Below are 15,447 nucleotides of genomic sequence, written 5' to 3' on the forward strand. Positions count from 1 at the left end.
GAGGTCATACAGCTTTCAGAGGTGCTCCTGGCACTTGAAGAGGGGATGTTCAGCATCCCACCCACTCCTCTCAAGCCCCAGGGCTTTCCACAGAGCCAGCAGCCACAACTCTGCTACAGTGACCAAGCTCCCCAGCAACTCTGCTTACTCCCCTCCTTGCTATCTCCATCAACATTCCTTAAAGAGGACCTGAAAGGAGCACCAGACATGTGCTGCAGGTATCAGCCCCTAAAACATCTCTACAGAGCACCTGGGAGCAAATGTATCATAGAGAGCATCAAAGGAAGAAACAGGAGGTAAAAAGTGGCAGCTTATAAATGCACCTTTTGACAAGTTTTACTTTTCAGTTTTCTTAGCTGAAGGTGCTTTAAATAAAAGTGGTCTTTTGACAAAAAAGCCTTCAGCTCACCTCTAAGAACAGTGGACCTTTGGCCATGATGTGGCCATGAAGTAAAGGGGGGTTTCTGTATCCAGTATCACTCTTTCTCCCCTCTGAATCCTCACCTGATTTCACATGGAAGCTCCTTGGGGCAGAAACCCTTCTCCCTGTGGCTGCACAATACAGCCTCACAGTGCTTCAATACTACCAAGGCTACAGCAAGGTCCACCATGGCTGTGGATGGATGGATGTGGATCTCAAGTGCAATATCAACTCTGTCTAGCCAGAGAAGAGGAAAAAGAGACCAAAACAAAACCCTGAGCACATTAGTCACTGTTAACTGCTCTTTCCAGAAACATAACATTGAAGCCTATTTACTGGCAGGGAGATTTTGTGGTGGCTCACAGCTAAGATCAGCAAGAAATCCTTTGAAATACACATATACACACATTAAAACTTGAGTATTTTACCTTTCCCCTCCAAAGCAATTACTGCTGTCAAGTACACCCCTCTCTTACAGCCACATGTTCTGTTTAAGAATACCTAATCAGAAAAACATTCAGAGGTATTTAATCAGGTTTTTCTTTTCTCTTTAATGACCTAATGTTTTGGTTTGCATCTGCTGCCAACTCATGCTGGGTAGAAATTTAGTACTGTCAGCATTTAATTATTATTTTAACACAGATTTCTCTACCTTCCTACAGTGGAGAAATAGCTGGAAAAATGCCACTGTGAGCAGTTTTTTAAGCCATTAGACACCATCCTTGTTATTTAGCCACACTGGAAATTACCATTCAAGGACACCCAGATGCTCCCCAGTCTGCAGCTCCATAGCCAACCAGAGGGACAGTGACCAAGGGACAGCCTGGAGGGACTGCAAATACCCTACCCCAGAAGCTCAATAATCTGGCATAAGGCTCACCAAAAGATGTGCCAAAGAGCTGGAACATGAGCACCTGGTTGGTGTTGTATCTTAAGCCATAAATAACAAATCACACTGTTTCTTTTTGTCAGCTTAACACCCATTTTCCTAATTCTTCCTCTCCCTGTCTGAAACTAATAAATTTAATTCTGTAGCCCGCAACAGGCTACAGGGGAAATACATGTGTTGGTCTGAAGTAGACTTCAAGACGGGTTTGTTTCACTCATACAGTGCGGGAAAAAATGACCCAAAAAAACTGGTTCTATGAATTTCAAAAGAAATCAAGAGCTGAGCTCATGGTAAGCTCCCAGCATCATGGAAGTGTTGCACTGCATGGTGTTTTGCAGACAGGACACGTGCATGGAGAGGTCCCTTCCCCACTCCCAGCCAGTCTGGTGAATGCCTGCTCCCTGTTCTCCTCCTGAAAAGCAGGATTTAGGCTTTGGCCCTTACAAAAACCATTGGAGAAATGGGTCTGCAGCAAAGCAGGGCTTGTGACAGCAATGTTAAATGGTGCAAAGAAAGAAGGGCTGTGAGGACACACATGGATAACTCCATCTTCCAGAGCGGATAGAACAGTCAGCCACACACTAATTAAAACAAGCCTTAGTCTGTGATAGCAATCTAAGATAACACTAAGAGGTTTGTCACCCAAGGTAAAAAAAAACAGAGGCCAAAACTGGATGCTACTGCTGGACCTGTGTCTATAGAAACCACATTGAACCTTAGCAGAGGATCCAGCTACACAGGTGACTCTTTATTTGAGAAACACAAACACCCTGTTTGGTGTATGCTGACCTTTGCATACAGTCATAGTCCCATTTAAAAGAGAAACATGTATATGGAAAAAGACAAGAAGAGAGGCTGGCAGCAACAGGAAGGTAACAAATTTCTGCAACGGGGAGGTAAAAAACTTCATTTCTCTGATGGCAAACCAGGGCTCTCTTACACAGCTGGCAGGAATGAAGCATTGCTCTCCCATACCTGAAAAGGCGAAGTTGTGGATATGGGATTTTAAATCCAGATGGTCACCATCAATGGAACTTAACTGTGATGAATAAAGAAGGCAGCTATTTCATCTGCTTAACATTAACTCTTCCCAGAGTGCATTTTATAAGTCACATGCAGAGAGCAAAGGGCATATGCTTAAGAAGCCTAATACAAACCAAGTTTTGCAGGGTAGAAGAAAGGGAAATAGCCTTGGTTACTGAGAGTATTTGAATGTCACTCTGTTAGGCTGTGCATTGCATTTGACAGAGGTAGCAAAGGAAATGAGAAATGATAACTGATAGTGCCCTGATTAGATCAGCCACCTTGGGAAAGGTGCTGAAGCAGAGATATTTCACTAAAATAAGGAGAATCCTGGGAATAGATTTCTGGCAAGTGATCACAAAGGAGATATGGCCAGAATTAGAAATGGATTTTGCAGGCAGATAAAATGTAATAGATAGAAGGCGGCTCAAAATGATATATCGTGAGAGCCTATAGAGCAACTATAAAGTTTGTTCACAGATATTTAACATATAGAGATCCTAGAAAGACTTAACTCCAAAATACACTGGCTGTGTTATTAACTTTAATGTGCAGAAATAAAACAATGTTGTATTAAAGCTCTCTAGCAAAAAAGGAAGCTGCCTTCTCCCCAGCTATCCACCTCTGACTTCAATGGAGTTGCATTATTTTATACCACAAGATAGAAGTAGAACAGGAATATCTTCTTGTGCTTCTGACTGACAAAGATACATGAAAATGCACATTTCATTATCTTGAAGTAAATCACTTTATTAATGATGGATAACTAAAGGCAGTGGTAATTAACATATTGTAATAAACTCTGTAGATGCATTTCTATAGCTTAACCATGTTTCCTTCTTCTGAAGCTCATTCTTTAGACTGTAGAAGCAGTTCTTTAGACTGATACTTAGGCATTTTTAGGGGAGCTAGCTTTACTAGCTGTCAAAAAAAAGTCTTGAGTGATCCTGCTGTCCACATCTGTCTCCTCCTTAAAAAGTTTAGGCAACCAAAAGACTACCAAATATAAAGACAAATATAAAACCAAATATAAAGTGTTCTTGTAGTTCTGTACAGCATGGTGGCCAAGACAGAAACTCACTGACAGTAACTTGGGGAAAGGCTGCTACCTGGGTTCAGTCATTGCACATCAGAGCTCCCCACCACAAGACAAGCGTGTTGACAGCCCATCCTGCTCCTGTAGTGTCACAAGACTCTGAGATCAGTCCATGGGCTTAAGAGACTGCAAGTCAATAAAGACAAATACAATGCTCCCAAGGGCCCGAGTCTGGCCCTCTGCTCCTCCCTTCATTGGCCAGTAAAATGCTGAATTTTGTGCAAACAAGCAATGGTTTGTGTGTTGTTCAGAACGAAATAAAGACATCACAGTTATAACAGCAAAAATCTGTGTTGCAGCACACCTGTGTATTACAAGATCTTCTTATCCACTGGCTCCAAAGAGCCATATGTGCATCATTCACACTGCCAGAATGGGAACAGTCACATAAATCACCTTTGGTATCAATGGAAGATGCACTTGACAGAGCAAAAATTTCTGAGGATCAGCCAAATTCTAACACTTTACCTACCACTGGGATACAAGTTAGTAATAACCATTATCACCATCACTATATCAGTGATAGCAATGGAGCACCAAATTCCGCATCCATAACACCATTGCCACTGCATCCCTAGGGAGCTCCCCCTGAATACACAAAGGTGGAATTGAAATATAAACTATTTACATGATCAAATGCCAAGGTATTTGCTGAGGCAAAATCTTCACCAAAATCAGCTAGGACTATAACAATCAATAGATTTTGACATGAGAAGGGACAAGCTTCAATTTTTGCCAGTGTTCATGCCCATACTGGCACCAGAATGGAAGCTTTTCCAAAGCGCCATGCTGCTTACTTCCTCACCTACAGATGTCCCAGCTAGGCTGAACCTCTTGCCCCTTGCATTTGGGAACAATCAATCCATGTCAGATTCTGCACCTGGGGTGGGACAACCCTGGATGCACGGACAGACTGGAGAATAGTGCTGTGAAAATGGACCTGGGAGTCCTGGCCAATGGCAAGTTGAGCCTGAGTTTGCAGTGTCCTGGAGCAAGGAGGGCCAGGCGTGTCCTGGGGGACACCAGACACAGCACTGCCAGCCAGGCAAGGGAGGGGATTGTCCCTCTCTGCTCTGCACTGGGGCAGCCTCTCCTTGAGTCCTGTGTGACAATATAAAAATGCCATCGAGCTGTTAGAGAGCCTTCAAAGGAGGGCCACAAAATGGTGAAGGGCCTTGAGGGGAAGCCATACGAGGAGTACTTGAGGTCACTTGGTCTGTTCAGCCTGGAGGAGACTGAGGGGAGACCCCCCTGCAGTTACAACTTCCTTGTGGGCAAGAGGAGGCGCTGGCACTGACCTGTGCTCTGTGATGACAGTGGCAGGACTAAGGGAATGGCCCAAAGTTGTGTCAGGGGAGGTTTAGGTTGGATATGAAAAAGGTTCTTCACCCAGAGGTGGTTGAGAGCTGGAACAGGCTCCCCAGGGAAGTGGCCACAACCCCAAGCCCCACAGAATACAAGAAGTGTTTGGGCAACACACTCAAGCACGTGGTGTGACTCTTGGGGCTAATTCTGTGCAGTGTCAGGAGCTGGACTCCAAAGATCCTTGTGGCTCACTTCTGACTCAGACTGTTCTATGATTCCCAGCACTAGCACTCAAGAGACCCCATCAAAGCAGAGCTCTATTGTTGAAATAAACCCATCTCTTTCCAATAGCCCAAGAGCTGAATTCTGCTGCTTTCATCATCATTTTGAATGAGTGAAAGGTGGGAGGGAAGTTTCTGTCAACATTAATCAATGTTTAGGTGGTTCCCTGCCCATTCGTTCATGTGCTAAAAGTGTTTTTGACAGTAGGAAATCCACTGAATATAAGCAGGCCAGTAGCAGCTGCTTGAGAAATGCCAATAGTACTGTGCATACCTTCCAAATTTCCCCAATGTCCCTAAGTTATTAGCGGGTGACAGGAGCTTAAATAAAGCATGTGAAACATGAAAGCAGGACAAATAATTATATTGGTAGAGAGACTTCTATACTGGAGAGATTTTTTGCTCCAAATACCTTGTATCAACTGTAAGTTTTTGGGGTCACAAAGAAAATTGTTTTTCCATACTGTGTCTTTGAGGGAGCAGGGTGCCTGGAATCCCTGCTGCTCTGTGGTCCCACGTTGTATCCCCACAGAACTAGCAGTAGCTAACAGTAGCAAGCAAGATTGAACACAAACTCAGAATAAAAATTACTACCAAAAAATTCTGCTCCAGATTTCAAAGCACTTCCTGAACTGTCCACATCACACCATGATCGAGCATCCTCATTTGAGAGAGAGCAAAAAAGGCAAGATGGGAGGAAGCCTGGATCAAATAAACCGAGTGCAGACCATATGGGGAGTGGGTAGAGTCCACCAGCTTGGGACATAACCCTCAAAGGGAGAAAGGGCAAGTGGGCAAGACTAATACTATTCTCAACATCAGCATAGCAAAGGCTGTTTCAGACAGCTCTTTGAGGAAAGATGACACTGCTTTTCTGGTAAAAAAAAAGCGTTTGCCACCAGCATTGTAAAATTATACCCTTAAAAAGGGGCTCGGGGGCTACATGCTCATGCCCAGCCCTCTCATCTGCTCCATTCCTTCAATGGAACAGGCACAAATCACCAAACAACCTGATCCTACAGCCACAGTCTCCAATCAGCCTGGGTGACAGCTGAGGGCGCATGGCCTCCTTGTCAGCCCTCTAAGAACGGGAGCACGGCTGCTGCAGGAGCACACACCAGTCCTCTGCCTCCTGGAAACTGCACTGAAACAGGAGCAGGCCCTCGGATTCCCAGCCCCAGCACTGCAACAGGGGAACTACTGCTTTCTGGGCAGAACCACGAGTGACCCACAGTGAAAGGCTTCGCATCTGTTACTGTGCCTCCAAGCCCACCACATCTTTCCTTGCCTTCCCCGGGAGACATCTCTCAATCATTTTGTCCTCAAGATGCTCAGCCTATTTTCTCAAACTGCTGCAATGGCAGCTTTCCATACAACTAGGAACCAAACCATTCCACTTGGAAAGCCAAAATGCTTTCTGTTTCTAAAGACACTGACTTTTCCACCCAGGCTGGCTGCTTCTGAGGTGCTGGTCTGGGAGATCACGAGTCACCAAGAGGAAATGGGGATTTCCTCACCTGTCAGAAATGGTACCCTGGCTTAGCAAAAACAAAGGATTTTTAAAACACACGTAACTTTTCACAATTCGTGCTGGATTGTGTAGGGTCTTTTTTTCTTGTTTTGGTACAATTAAGTTGGTCCCATTTCCAGTCAGGCTGGTTCAGTTGTTGCACTGGGCCCCAGGACTGTGAATGGCTTACAGTTGCTGCAGTAATGAGATGGGCTCATGAAGAAGGGTGACTATACTAATACATATGCCTAATTTCTACATTTTTCCTATATTTTAATCTCATTTTCCCCATCTCATTTCTTCCACTCTATGTTTTCTTCCTCCTTGCACGAAGCTACTACAGCCCAAGTGAGATCTCCTGTTCAGCCACAACACAAACTGAAGCTGCAATGTTTCTCTCAGACCTTCCTCATCACAACCCAGCCCTGCTCTTGCCAGACACAGCAGATCAGCAGGAACCCATCTGCTGCCTCCCCTGCTTCCCTACACCCACAGGTGGTTCAGCACTGCACCACTCCCTGACCTGGGGTCTAATATCTGGGGTGCAGCAACTGCAGCTACAATGCTGGTGCATTTAATCAGGACACTGTGACTTCCCAGCACCTCTTTGAATTTCCTGAGTAACGTGTCTGCAGCCTGCCCTGGCATGCCAGGGGCAGCAGGCACAGTGCCCAGCTGGGGGTCCCCAGGGTGAGTGGGGCTGACAGGGCCACATCACCCCAGGAGAGCTCGGCGCAGAGCTCGGCACAGCGCAGCTGCGGCAGCGCCACAGCACAGCAGCGCCATTAGTGACGCTGCTGTGACCACCCCCAGGACATTAAGGTCTGCTGCACCATTACAGGAGACTACTTTGCAGTAACAGAAGTGAGGAGGGGAAAAATTAGACATACCAGTGAAGATGTAGCTTATTTATGGTTCAGCCTTTCAAAGTTTACTACTAGTACAGATTATTCATGGCTCATGTCTTTAGAGAAGTCAAGTGTCATTCCTTTTCTCTTCTTAACCCTAAGTAATATGTTATGGTTCTGCTATTCCTCCTTTCAGACAGAAAGACACTTGTCCAATCTTGGCTTTGTGAGATGTTGTTATCTGGCCCTCTTCATCCTTGTCTGGCGATGGTTCTGTATCTCCAGGTCCTCTCCCCCAGCTCCTGCTGTGCCATAGTCTTGGTCCGTTCTGAATACTCTCCACACCCTGGGCATGATCTTATTCACTCTGACACCAGTTCCTACTGTGCCAATGTGAAATGTACTTTCTGTCACTGACTCTCCTCCCCAGCCAAGCCCATCTCTCAGCCTGCCTTGCTGACATCTCTTGCTGGGCCCCTCATCATCAAATCAAACCCAGTATAGCTGTAATGGACCTTGTGTACTTCCTTTGCTTGCCCAGCCTCTCTGTCCCTTCTGAACAAACTTCCACCCTCCCTGTTGCCCAGGCCTATAACCTTTTCCAGTTCCACCACTCTTCACAGCCTCACTCTTCTTGTAATACCACCTGACACACCATCAGGTGGTGTAAGTCAGTGTAATTACACTAACTCAAATGGCATTATACCAATTTACAAGAGATGAGTTTCTGTCCTGGTGCCTCTAAAAGCAAATATATTCTATTTGACAAGTAAAAACCTTCAGCCAGTTCCCTCAACATCTCCCGTATTTATTACTGTGATCTCTTGCCCTCTGGACTCCCAACAGCCACATTCTTTTCAAAACATGACTCCTCCTGAAATTCTTACACATCCCTTAGCTCTCCACTGCTCCCACCCCAGAACATTCCCTTCCACTCTCCAGCCTTGTGTATCTACCCACTGACCACTCCTAGGCCAGTGCTTGGCTTCTTAAGCCTTCTGAATATACCTGAAATAATCTGGTATGCTAACAATATTTAACTGACAGTAACAAATAATTCAGTAATTCACAGATTTATGTTACAATAAAATAGAGGGAAAAAAGAATTTTAAAAACGAATTTTAAAAAAGGAGGAGAGCCACCATGAAAGCTAAACATCAATTTCAAATTCAGGCACAATTAAAAAGTACATGTTTAACACAAGGTGGGCACAACTGCAAATGTATGTACTGAATCCCTAAGATTACATGAAGCATTACTTGTTATTTGTGCCCCCTAACACCAAGCACTGTGCTATCCCAGGTGAGCTGAAAGTTTCATAACCATTTTCACACCAGTATTAATCTCTGCTTAAGCCAAACATGCCACGTATAAAATGATGCAATGGATACCACAATAACACCCTGCATCTTCACACTCTCTGGACCACACAGTGAAGTTTTGTAATGGCTGGAGACTTGACACTTAGTGGATCTGACCTAGCCACTGTAGCTATCTTTGTATAAATTATTCCAGTTCATTAAAAAAATCAAAAAAGAGAAAAAAACACCAAAAAACACCTTACATGGGTTTTTTTCAGATTAGTATCTATTAAAAAAAAAAAAGAAAAGCACTTTCCAAAAAGGTAGAATAGCATCTGCATTTAGGGTTTTCCACACCTGGAGGGCTGCAAGAACATGGAGGCAAGATCAGGTCTTTAATGAGAGTACTAAGGACTTCACCATATGCACCACGCCAAAATGATAAAATGTTAATGAAGTGAAAGTATATTAGTGAATTATTAAAATTTCACTCCTCTCTGCAAAGCACAGAATAAGAAAAACACAGTGAAGATAATGATAGAAATAGGATCAAAACATTTGGATCCTTTCACCACCTCCAACATAAAAGCTTTACAAAATCTGGTGTTAAAATTAACATATTAATTGAGTAGCTTCTACAAATTATCTACTGTAAAACCCAGTTCAAAACAAGTTGGAGTTGAGGATAAAATAAGACATAAATCAGTTAAATCTAGATGGGTCAGACCTACAGCTTCCTCCCATCTCTAATAACCTCTCATAACCCCTCTAATGCCTCTGCTCCTCTCCACAGCAAGCCCAGCCAGCAATTAAATTGTCCACAGGAAGATCTCACTGAGGGAAGTAACAGTGAGCAGGGCTCTCTACGGATGGGTTGGGGAGTTCATGTCTGTGTGCTGGGCCAGAAGTTGTGTCCAGGGAAAAGTTCAGCCTCACTGTGAAGCCCAAGAGCTAAACCAGAAAGCAGCTCTGCAGCAGGGTCCTGCAGGGGTGCCAGGGGGTGGACAGGGGAGCCTTGGTGAGCCTGGGACCAGAGGCAGGGCCACAGGAGACCCAAGGCCACTGCTTTCAGTGGGGCAGGCAAAGGTCTGGCAAAGGGCTTTGCCACTTAGTATTAAGAAGCAATTTCCAATAAAGCTGGAATTCTGTAAAATGCTTTCCAGGGTCTAGCTTGGATTGCCTTGTACATAAAGTCCCGTCTGTTAGGACATCTGGAGTGCTCTCCTTGCAACAAAAGTAAATGTGCCCAGACATGGTGAGCAGGATCTATCAGCAAGCTGGTGGCAGGTAAGCAGTTTGCCATTAGGATCCCACCAGGGAATCTCACACTTTGCCTGAGCCAACAGTTCAGTGCATGGTCCCAGCACAACTCAGAACATGGGAGGCAGGCAAAGGAAGAAACTGGTGTAGGCCAAATGCACCCCACTCCTGGAATACCTGTCTTTATTTGGCTTTAACCTATTTTCAGTAAAATGTAAAACACGCAGTGTTGGAAATTTCATTGTATCGGCTAACATTGATATAAATTCCTGCTAATGTTGTGAAAAAATTCCAGTGTCAAACATCTAGGCAGATCTTTCCATTCAGGGGCACCTACCAAGCCTGATCAGAGGTCACAGCCTTGCCATCTGTCTGTCCTGCAGTCAGAGTAGACACAGAGAAAACCATCTCCAGCAGAGACTCTTAGACTACAGACAAAATAAACAAAAGAGCAACAAAATACTGTCCAACATAATAAGTAGAAGCTTTGCCTCCAGTATACTTAGCCTGCCCAATTTTCGCAGACATTATGGAATAGATGCACTTTATGGAGAATTTTGTAAGAGCATAATGAATCCCCTATGTACCTCCCTAAGAGTGGTGGACAGAAACTGATCCCCAGCCAGCAAGCAGCCACTAGAGCCTGGGCTAATGTGAAGGTGGTCCTACACAGCCCACCTGAAAGTTGTGTGTCCAGCTGTGGTGAGTTTCAGCCACTCCCCAGGCCCCCTTCACTAGCCACCTCCAGAGCAGGGCCATCCCCCTGCTCTGCACCCATCCTCAAGGGGAACAAATGGGACACAGAGAGCCTCACTCTTCCTGGGCTACGCTGACACTCATGGTACAAACTCCTGGCTAGACAACCAGCTTCAGTTCAGAACAGCTGTAAGTCCCAAGGATGTCAAAGGCATCTAAAGTCTTACAGTGAGTTTAGAGAGGGCTTGAGCTGCTCTCATGCTTGGCAGCTCAACTTGAGGCATTTTAAATGGAGCAGAATTTCCAAAACTCTGGGACAGAATCACTTCCCAAAAACTGCCCTGCCTTGCAGAACTTCAGGCTGGTTTCCCAGAATCAGCTGATCACTTCTGAAAATACACAGCTGTAATTTTATACTTAACTGAAACACTGCTCTGTTGGAGTACTTTTTTTTTTATTATTATGTTGTTACAATTTTATTTTGGCTTGGTCATGACAGAAGGTAACAAGGCAAATGCAGTTTCATTACAAATATCTCAAAATTGTGGCCAAAGTCACACTGCATTGTGTTCCATCTAAAGTCATGAACTGGCAAATTCCAGCATCAACCACAACAGTCCCAATCCACTCCAGTTTAGGCTTCCAGACAGCCCTGGCAGCTTCTCCTGCCAGAAACAGCTCCTAACACCAAGACATCTCCTACAACAAAAACCCACCACTTGAATCTATTCAGCATGCCAGGCAGCTTCTCACAAATTTATATAACTTTTCCATGTTTCCCCCTCAAAACGCTCTGCAAAGCTTAACACCATAAAAACCCTGTTGTGAGCTGACATCAGAGAAATGTTTATTTCCCTGAGACTCCCTGCTTATGAGAACACACAGACCAAATCTGCAGCCCTCACCTTTGCTCTGGACCTTCATCCAAAGCCGTGTCTAACCCTACAAGCCTCCACCTGGCATCCCAGCCATGCTGGGCAGAGACCAGAAAACGACTGGCATTTTCTGGAACTACTGCTTATATTCTCACCCCAGCCCCACATCCCAAACACACACACACCACACTGGTGCATTAGCATGAGTACACTTGGGAAACACGAACATATTTTCTAAGTTTTAATCCATTAGCAATTGCTAATTAAGGGGCAATTAATTTGACTCCCAGCTCTGCTCCTAATTTGCCTTGCAACTTTGTGCAGTCCATATGAAATGCTAAGTTTCAGCTTCCTATGCTCCCACAACTTCTGTGGATATTAGAACATTAATTTCTGTAAAGTGATTTATGAACCATGATGAAAGGCAGTTCAGAACTGTAAGAACTGCTCCTATTAGTAAAATAACTGGTGTATTTTTTGATCTTTCATTTTAATGGGGGAAGAAAAAGAAAAGCCCAGCTGAGTATCAGCAATGAGGCTCAAAAGGTAAAAATTGCAAATTGGACACATCTGAAAACATGACAAAGAGAGGCTGGTGGGGCGGTTTCTTATAACAGCAAAAAAATGACAGGACAACACAAGCATTTAACTTCTTGCATTTCCCTTGGGAATGCCTGACATCATAAAACTTTCATAACCTAAAATCATTAGAAATAAACAAAGTAGCACAGACATGGAGGTTGATGAAGGGTCAACCTAGGAGATACCTAATCCAGCTCATTTCCTTCAATGTGTAAAAACAAGTAACTGACACGTTTCCTGCCCGTGAACCTTCCTGCCGATAAGGGTGCTCCCAACAACAGGAAATTCGCCTCTAGAAGCAACAACGCACTTTTGCTACCAAGCCAAACTTTCTCCATCTGAACTCCACAGCAATTAAAAGCAGCATTTGTCTCACCAGAAGTGAGCTGGATTAAACAACTGCCTGACTCCCTAAGCTCTGCCCACCACCTCTTGCACCCTGGTGCCAGCCCAGCTGCTGACAGGGACTCCTCAATCAGAAGCAGGCATTTCTCCCTCTGGCTCTACCATCCCTTCAGCCTGCTCTGCCTGCAACCAAGTTTTAAAGTCAGGCCTTGCTTGTCTTTTGGACCGCAGGATCCAAGGGTGTGGGTAAAGAGGTTACCGATGATCTTCACCTCAGTCCCCTGCAAGATTTACCTCCTGATCTGCAAGACTTGACCATCTCTGGTCCTCTTAAGAAATAATAATACAAAAAGTGTAATATGCAAACAAACCAGTCATTTAAGGTTTCAAAATGATGATGATTTATACAACGGGTCTCAACTTGGTTACTACAAAATGAAGATTAAAGAGAGGAACAAAAGGAAATGTTTTGGACAAAATGCAGTGAATACTCAAAGGCATCTCTCTCTATCACAAACATCTGAAATCAACGGGTGCTGCCCAAGAAAATAAGCAAAAACATTAACACGTTTCTTGTGAGTTTGCTGTGAAATAGCTCTCTCCTGCTTCAAAAGCAAAATAGCCTCTCCTTTCACACACAATAAACTTTCAATAGTCCAGCAAAGTAAAACTTCAATTTACGACAATAATAGTCTGATTTTCTCATGCTGCATTCAGCAGCAATGAAGTATATTTTATTCTCATATCTCTGCTTTTCTCCTCATAGCATGCTCTAACAGAATTGTGTTTTCTTTTTTTCTTAAAAGCATTGCAAAGGGCTTCCAAAAGTCATTCACCGCTTTTTTTGTTTTAATAGGTGATGCAGATCTGTGAAACAGACTTAATATGCAAGTCCAAATCATTACACCTTAATATAGCTTCATAATACAAAGAAACAGAGGGAAATCAACCCCAACTTTATTTCCCAGGTCCATAGATGCCCATGGAAAGAAACATGGCCTGATCATCCAATTCTAAAAAACTCAACCCTTGTCATTTTTGCCTTTTAAGCCCCACGATCCTTCTGCTTTGAGCCTTTTCTCAGCAGCAGGCCAGGCTGGGGCAGGACACCAGTGGGCATGGGACAGGTGGCTGCATCTCCTCAACTCCTCCTTGGATGGAAAGTGTGGGACAAGGTCCAGGGAGGAGAGAGGGAGGCGGCGGTGCGGGGTTTTATTGTAAAATGACCTTGATTTGACAGGCATGTTCTCAGGTTTCAACAGATGCTGTGGGAAAGGCAACAGCAGCCAAGGCGGTCTGCAGGCATTTCTGATGATATGCAGACTTTTTTCTTCTGCCTATTTTTTTTTTTAAATACATGGGGGGGACGGGGGGAGTCTTCTCAGTTTCCATGACAACAGTGTCTCCACTTGTCTGTTATTAGATACCATCCGCTTCCTGTGTCTAAATTTTTAAACCAATCAGAAAAGTGTTTATAGATTTTGTAGCTCCTGGGACAGTCCCTCTCCTCCAAGAGAGCTACTTTAATGACACGTAACGCTCCGACAGCCAGGGCTGCAAGGCCTTATATTTTCGGCTGCAAAGTGATCACAATTTACACTGTTTACCAGCTGATCCATGGGCTGTGCCAGAGAAAACTGGGGGTTTGCTGCCCCATTTACTGTACTCTTAACAGACGTTACCATGTCAGATTGTTTTAGAAACCACACAAACTCATTGTCATTGTTGGCTGATTTCTGTTTCTGATTCATCCCATGAAACAGCAGGATCTGTCCCTGCGTGACACGCGATCGCCTCGGCGAGGCCGTTATCCCACCGGAGTATCGGCCCGCCCTGACGGAAACGGATTCACGGTACAACATCGCCTGCTGCAATTAAAGTTTGGGCAAACTGGGCTCTAAGAGCAGCCGCACTGTAACCGTGCGAGCACATTTACACAGGCATATTTCTGATGATGTAAATGATACCTGGCCGCATCACAGTCGGCAAGTTAATAAGGAAATCCTTCTCCAGGGCGCAGGGACATCCGCATACATTGTGAAGGAATTAACACACGGTAAGTCCAGTTAAGTGAAGAGCCGGCACTGAAGACCGACAAGCATCGGGGAGCTGTTATGAGAAGGGGAAAATCCCTTTCCCGGCGGCTCTGACAGGCCAACACTACCGGAGGAGGATGCCCTTCAGGCGGGTGTGCAGGCACAGACGGAGCCCGGGAAGTACCGAGCCGCTTCTTCCCGGGCGGGGACCCAAGCGCCGGCGGCACGCAGGAACAAAAGGGAGCGGTGGGGGGGCTGCCCGCCGCCGGCTGCGCCTCTGCCCCAGCAGCGCCCGCCGAGCCGGGGCCGGAGCTCTCGGGCCGCGCTGTCGGGGGCACAGCCCGCCCGGGATGCGACCCGGCAGCCGCCCCGCACGCCGCTCCGGCTCGCCCCAGGGCGCCCTTCCCTTCCCTTCTCTTCCCTTCCCCGCCGCCCGTGGCCGGCAGGGCTGCTCGGCGGCGGGACGGCGGCAGCCGCGCGGGGCAGCCCTCACAAACGCCCCGGGGCGGCACCGCTGCCCGCCCGCGGCAGCCGCCGGCCCAGAGGCCCCAAAAGTTTGGCCGCGGCTCCTGGCCGGGGAGGGACGAGGCGCGGCGATAGCGGCGAGCCCGGGCGGGCGGGTACCCGCTCCCGATGACACCGCGAAACGCCCCCGCCGTTACCTCTGTCCGCGTCCTGGCTCCCGCGCCGCCGCGGGTGGTGGGCGCTCCCGCGGCCGCCCCGCTCCGCGCCCCGCGGCGGGAGCAGCCGGAGGCAGCCGCAGCCCGCGCCGCCGCTGCCGCCCCCAGCCCGCCCCCGGCGGCGGCGCCGCGCCCCCGCCGGGCCCTAGCGCCGCCCACCCGCCCCGCCCCGCCGAGCCGGCCCCCGGAGCCGGCGGCTGGTGCCCGTGCCGGGCTGCCCCGAAGGAAAAACTTCGGGAGCGGGAAGCTGGCGGGTGCGGGTTGAGAGGCGCTGCTCCCTCGGGGGTGTTTTTGTGCCG

The 15,447-nt window shown here is 46.5% G+C and overlaps 1 protein-coding gene across 1 annotated transcript in view; it reads right to left on the reverse strand.

Annotated features, from left to right (window-relative positions):
- Nucleotides 1-15,232, reverse strand: part of FOXN3 (forkhead box N3) — a 206,839-nt gene extending 191,607 nt beyond the window's left edge. Inside the window, exon 1 of the mRNA XM_030949323.1 lies at nucleotides 15,131-15,232. The gene's annotated coding sequence lies outside the window, so the exon portion shown is untranslated. The remainder of the gene's footprint in view (nucleotides 1-15,130) is intronic.
- Nucleotides 15,233-15,447: the final 215 nt, after the last annotated feature.

This window comes from Camarhynchus parvulus, chromosome 5 (genome assembly GCF_901933205.1).
Source record: "Camarhynchus parvulus chromosome 5, STF_HiC, whole genome shotgun sequence".
Classification (NCBI taxonomy): Eukaryota; Metazoa; Chordata; class Aves; order Passeriformes; family Thraupidae; genus Camarhynchus; species Camarhynchus parvulus.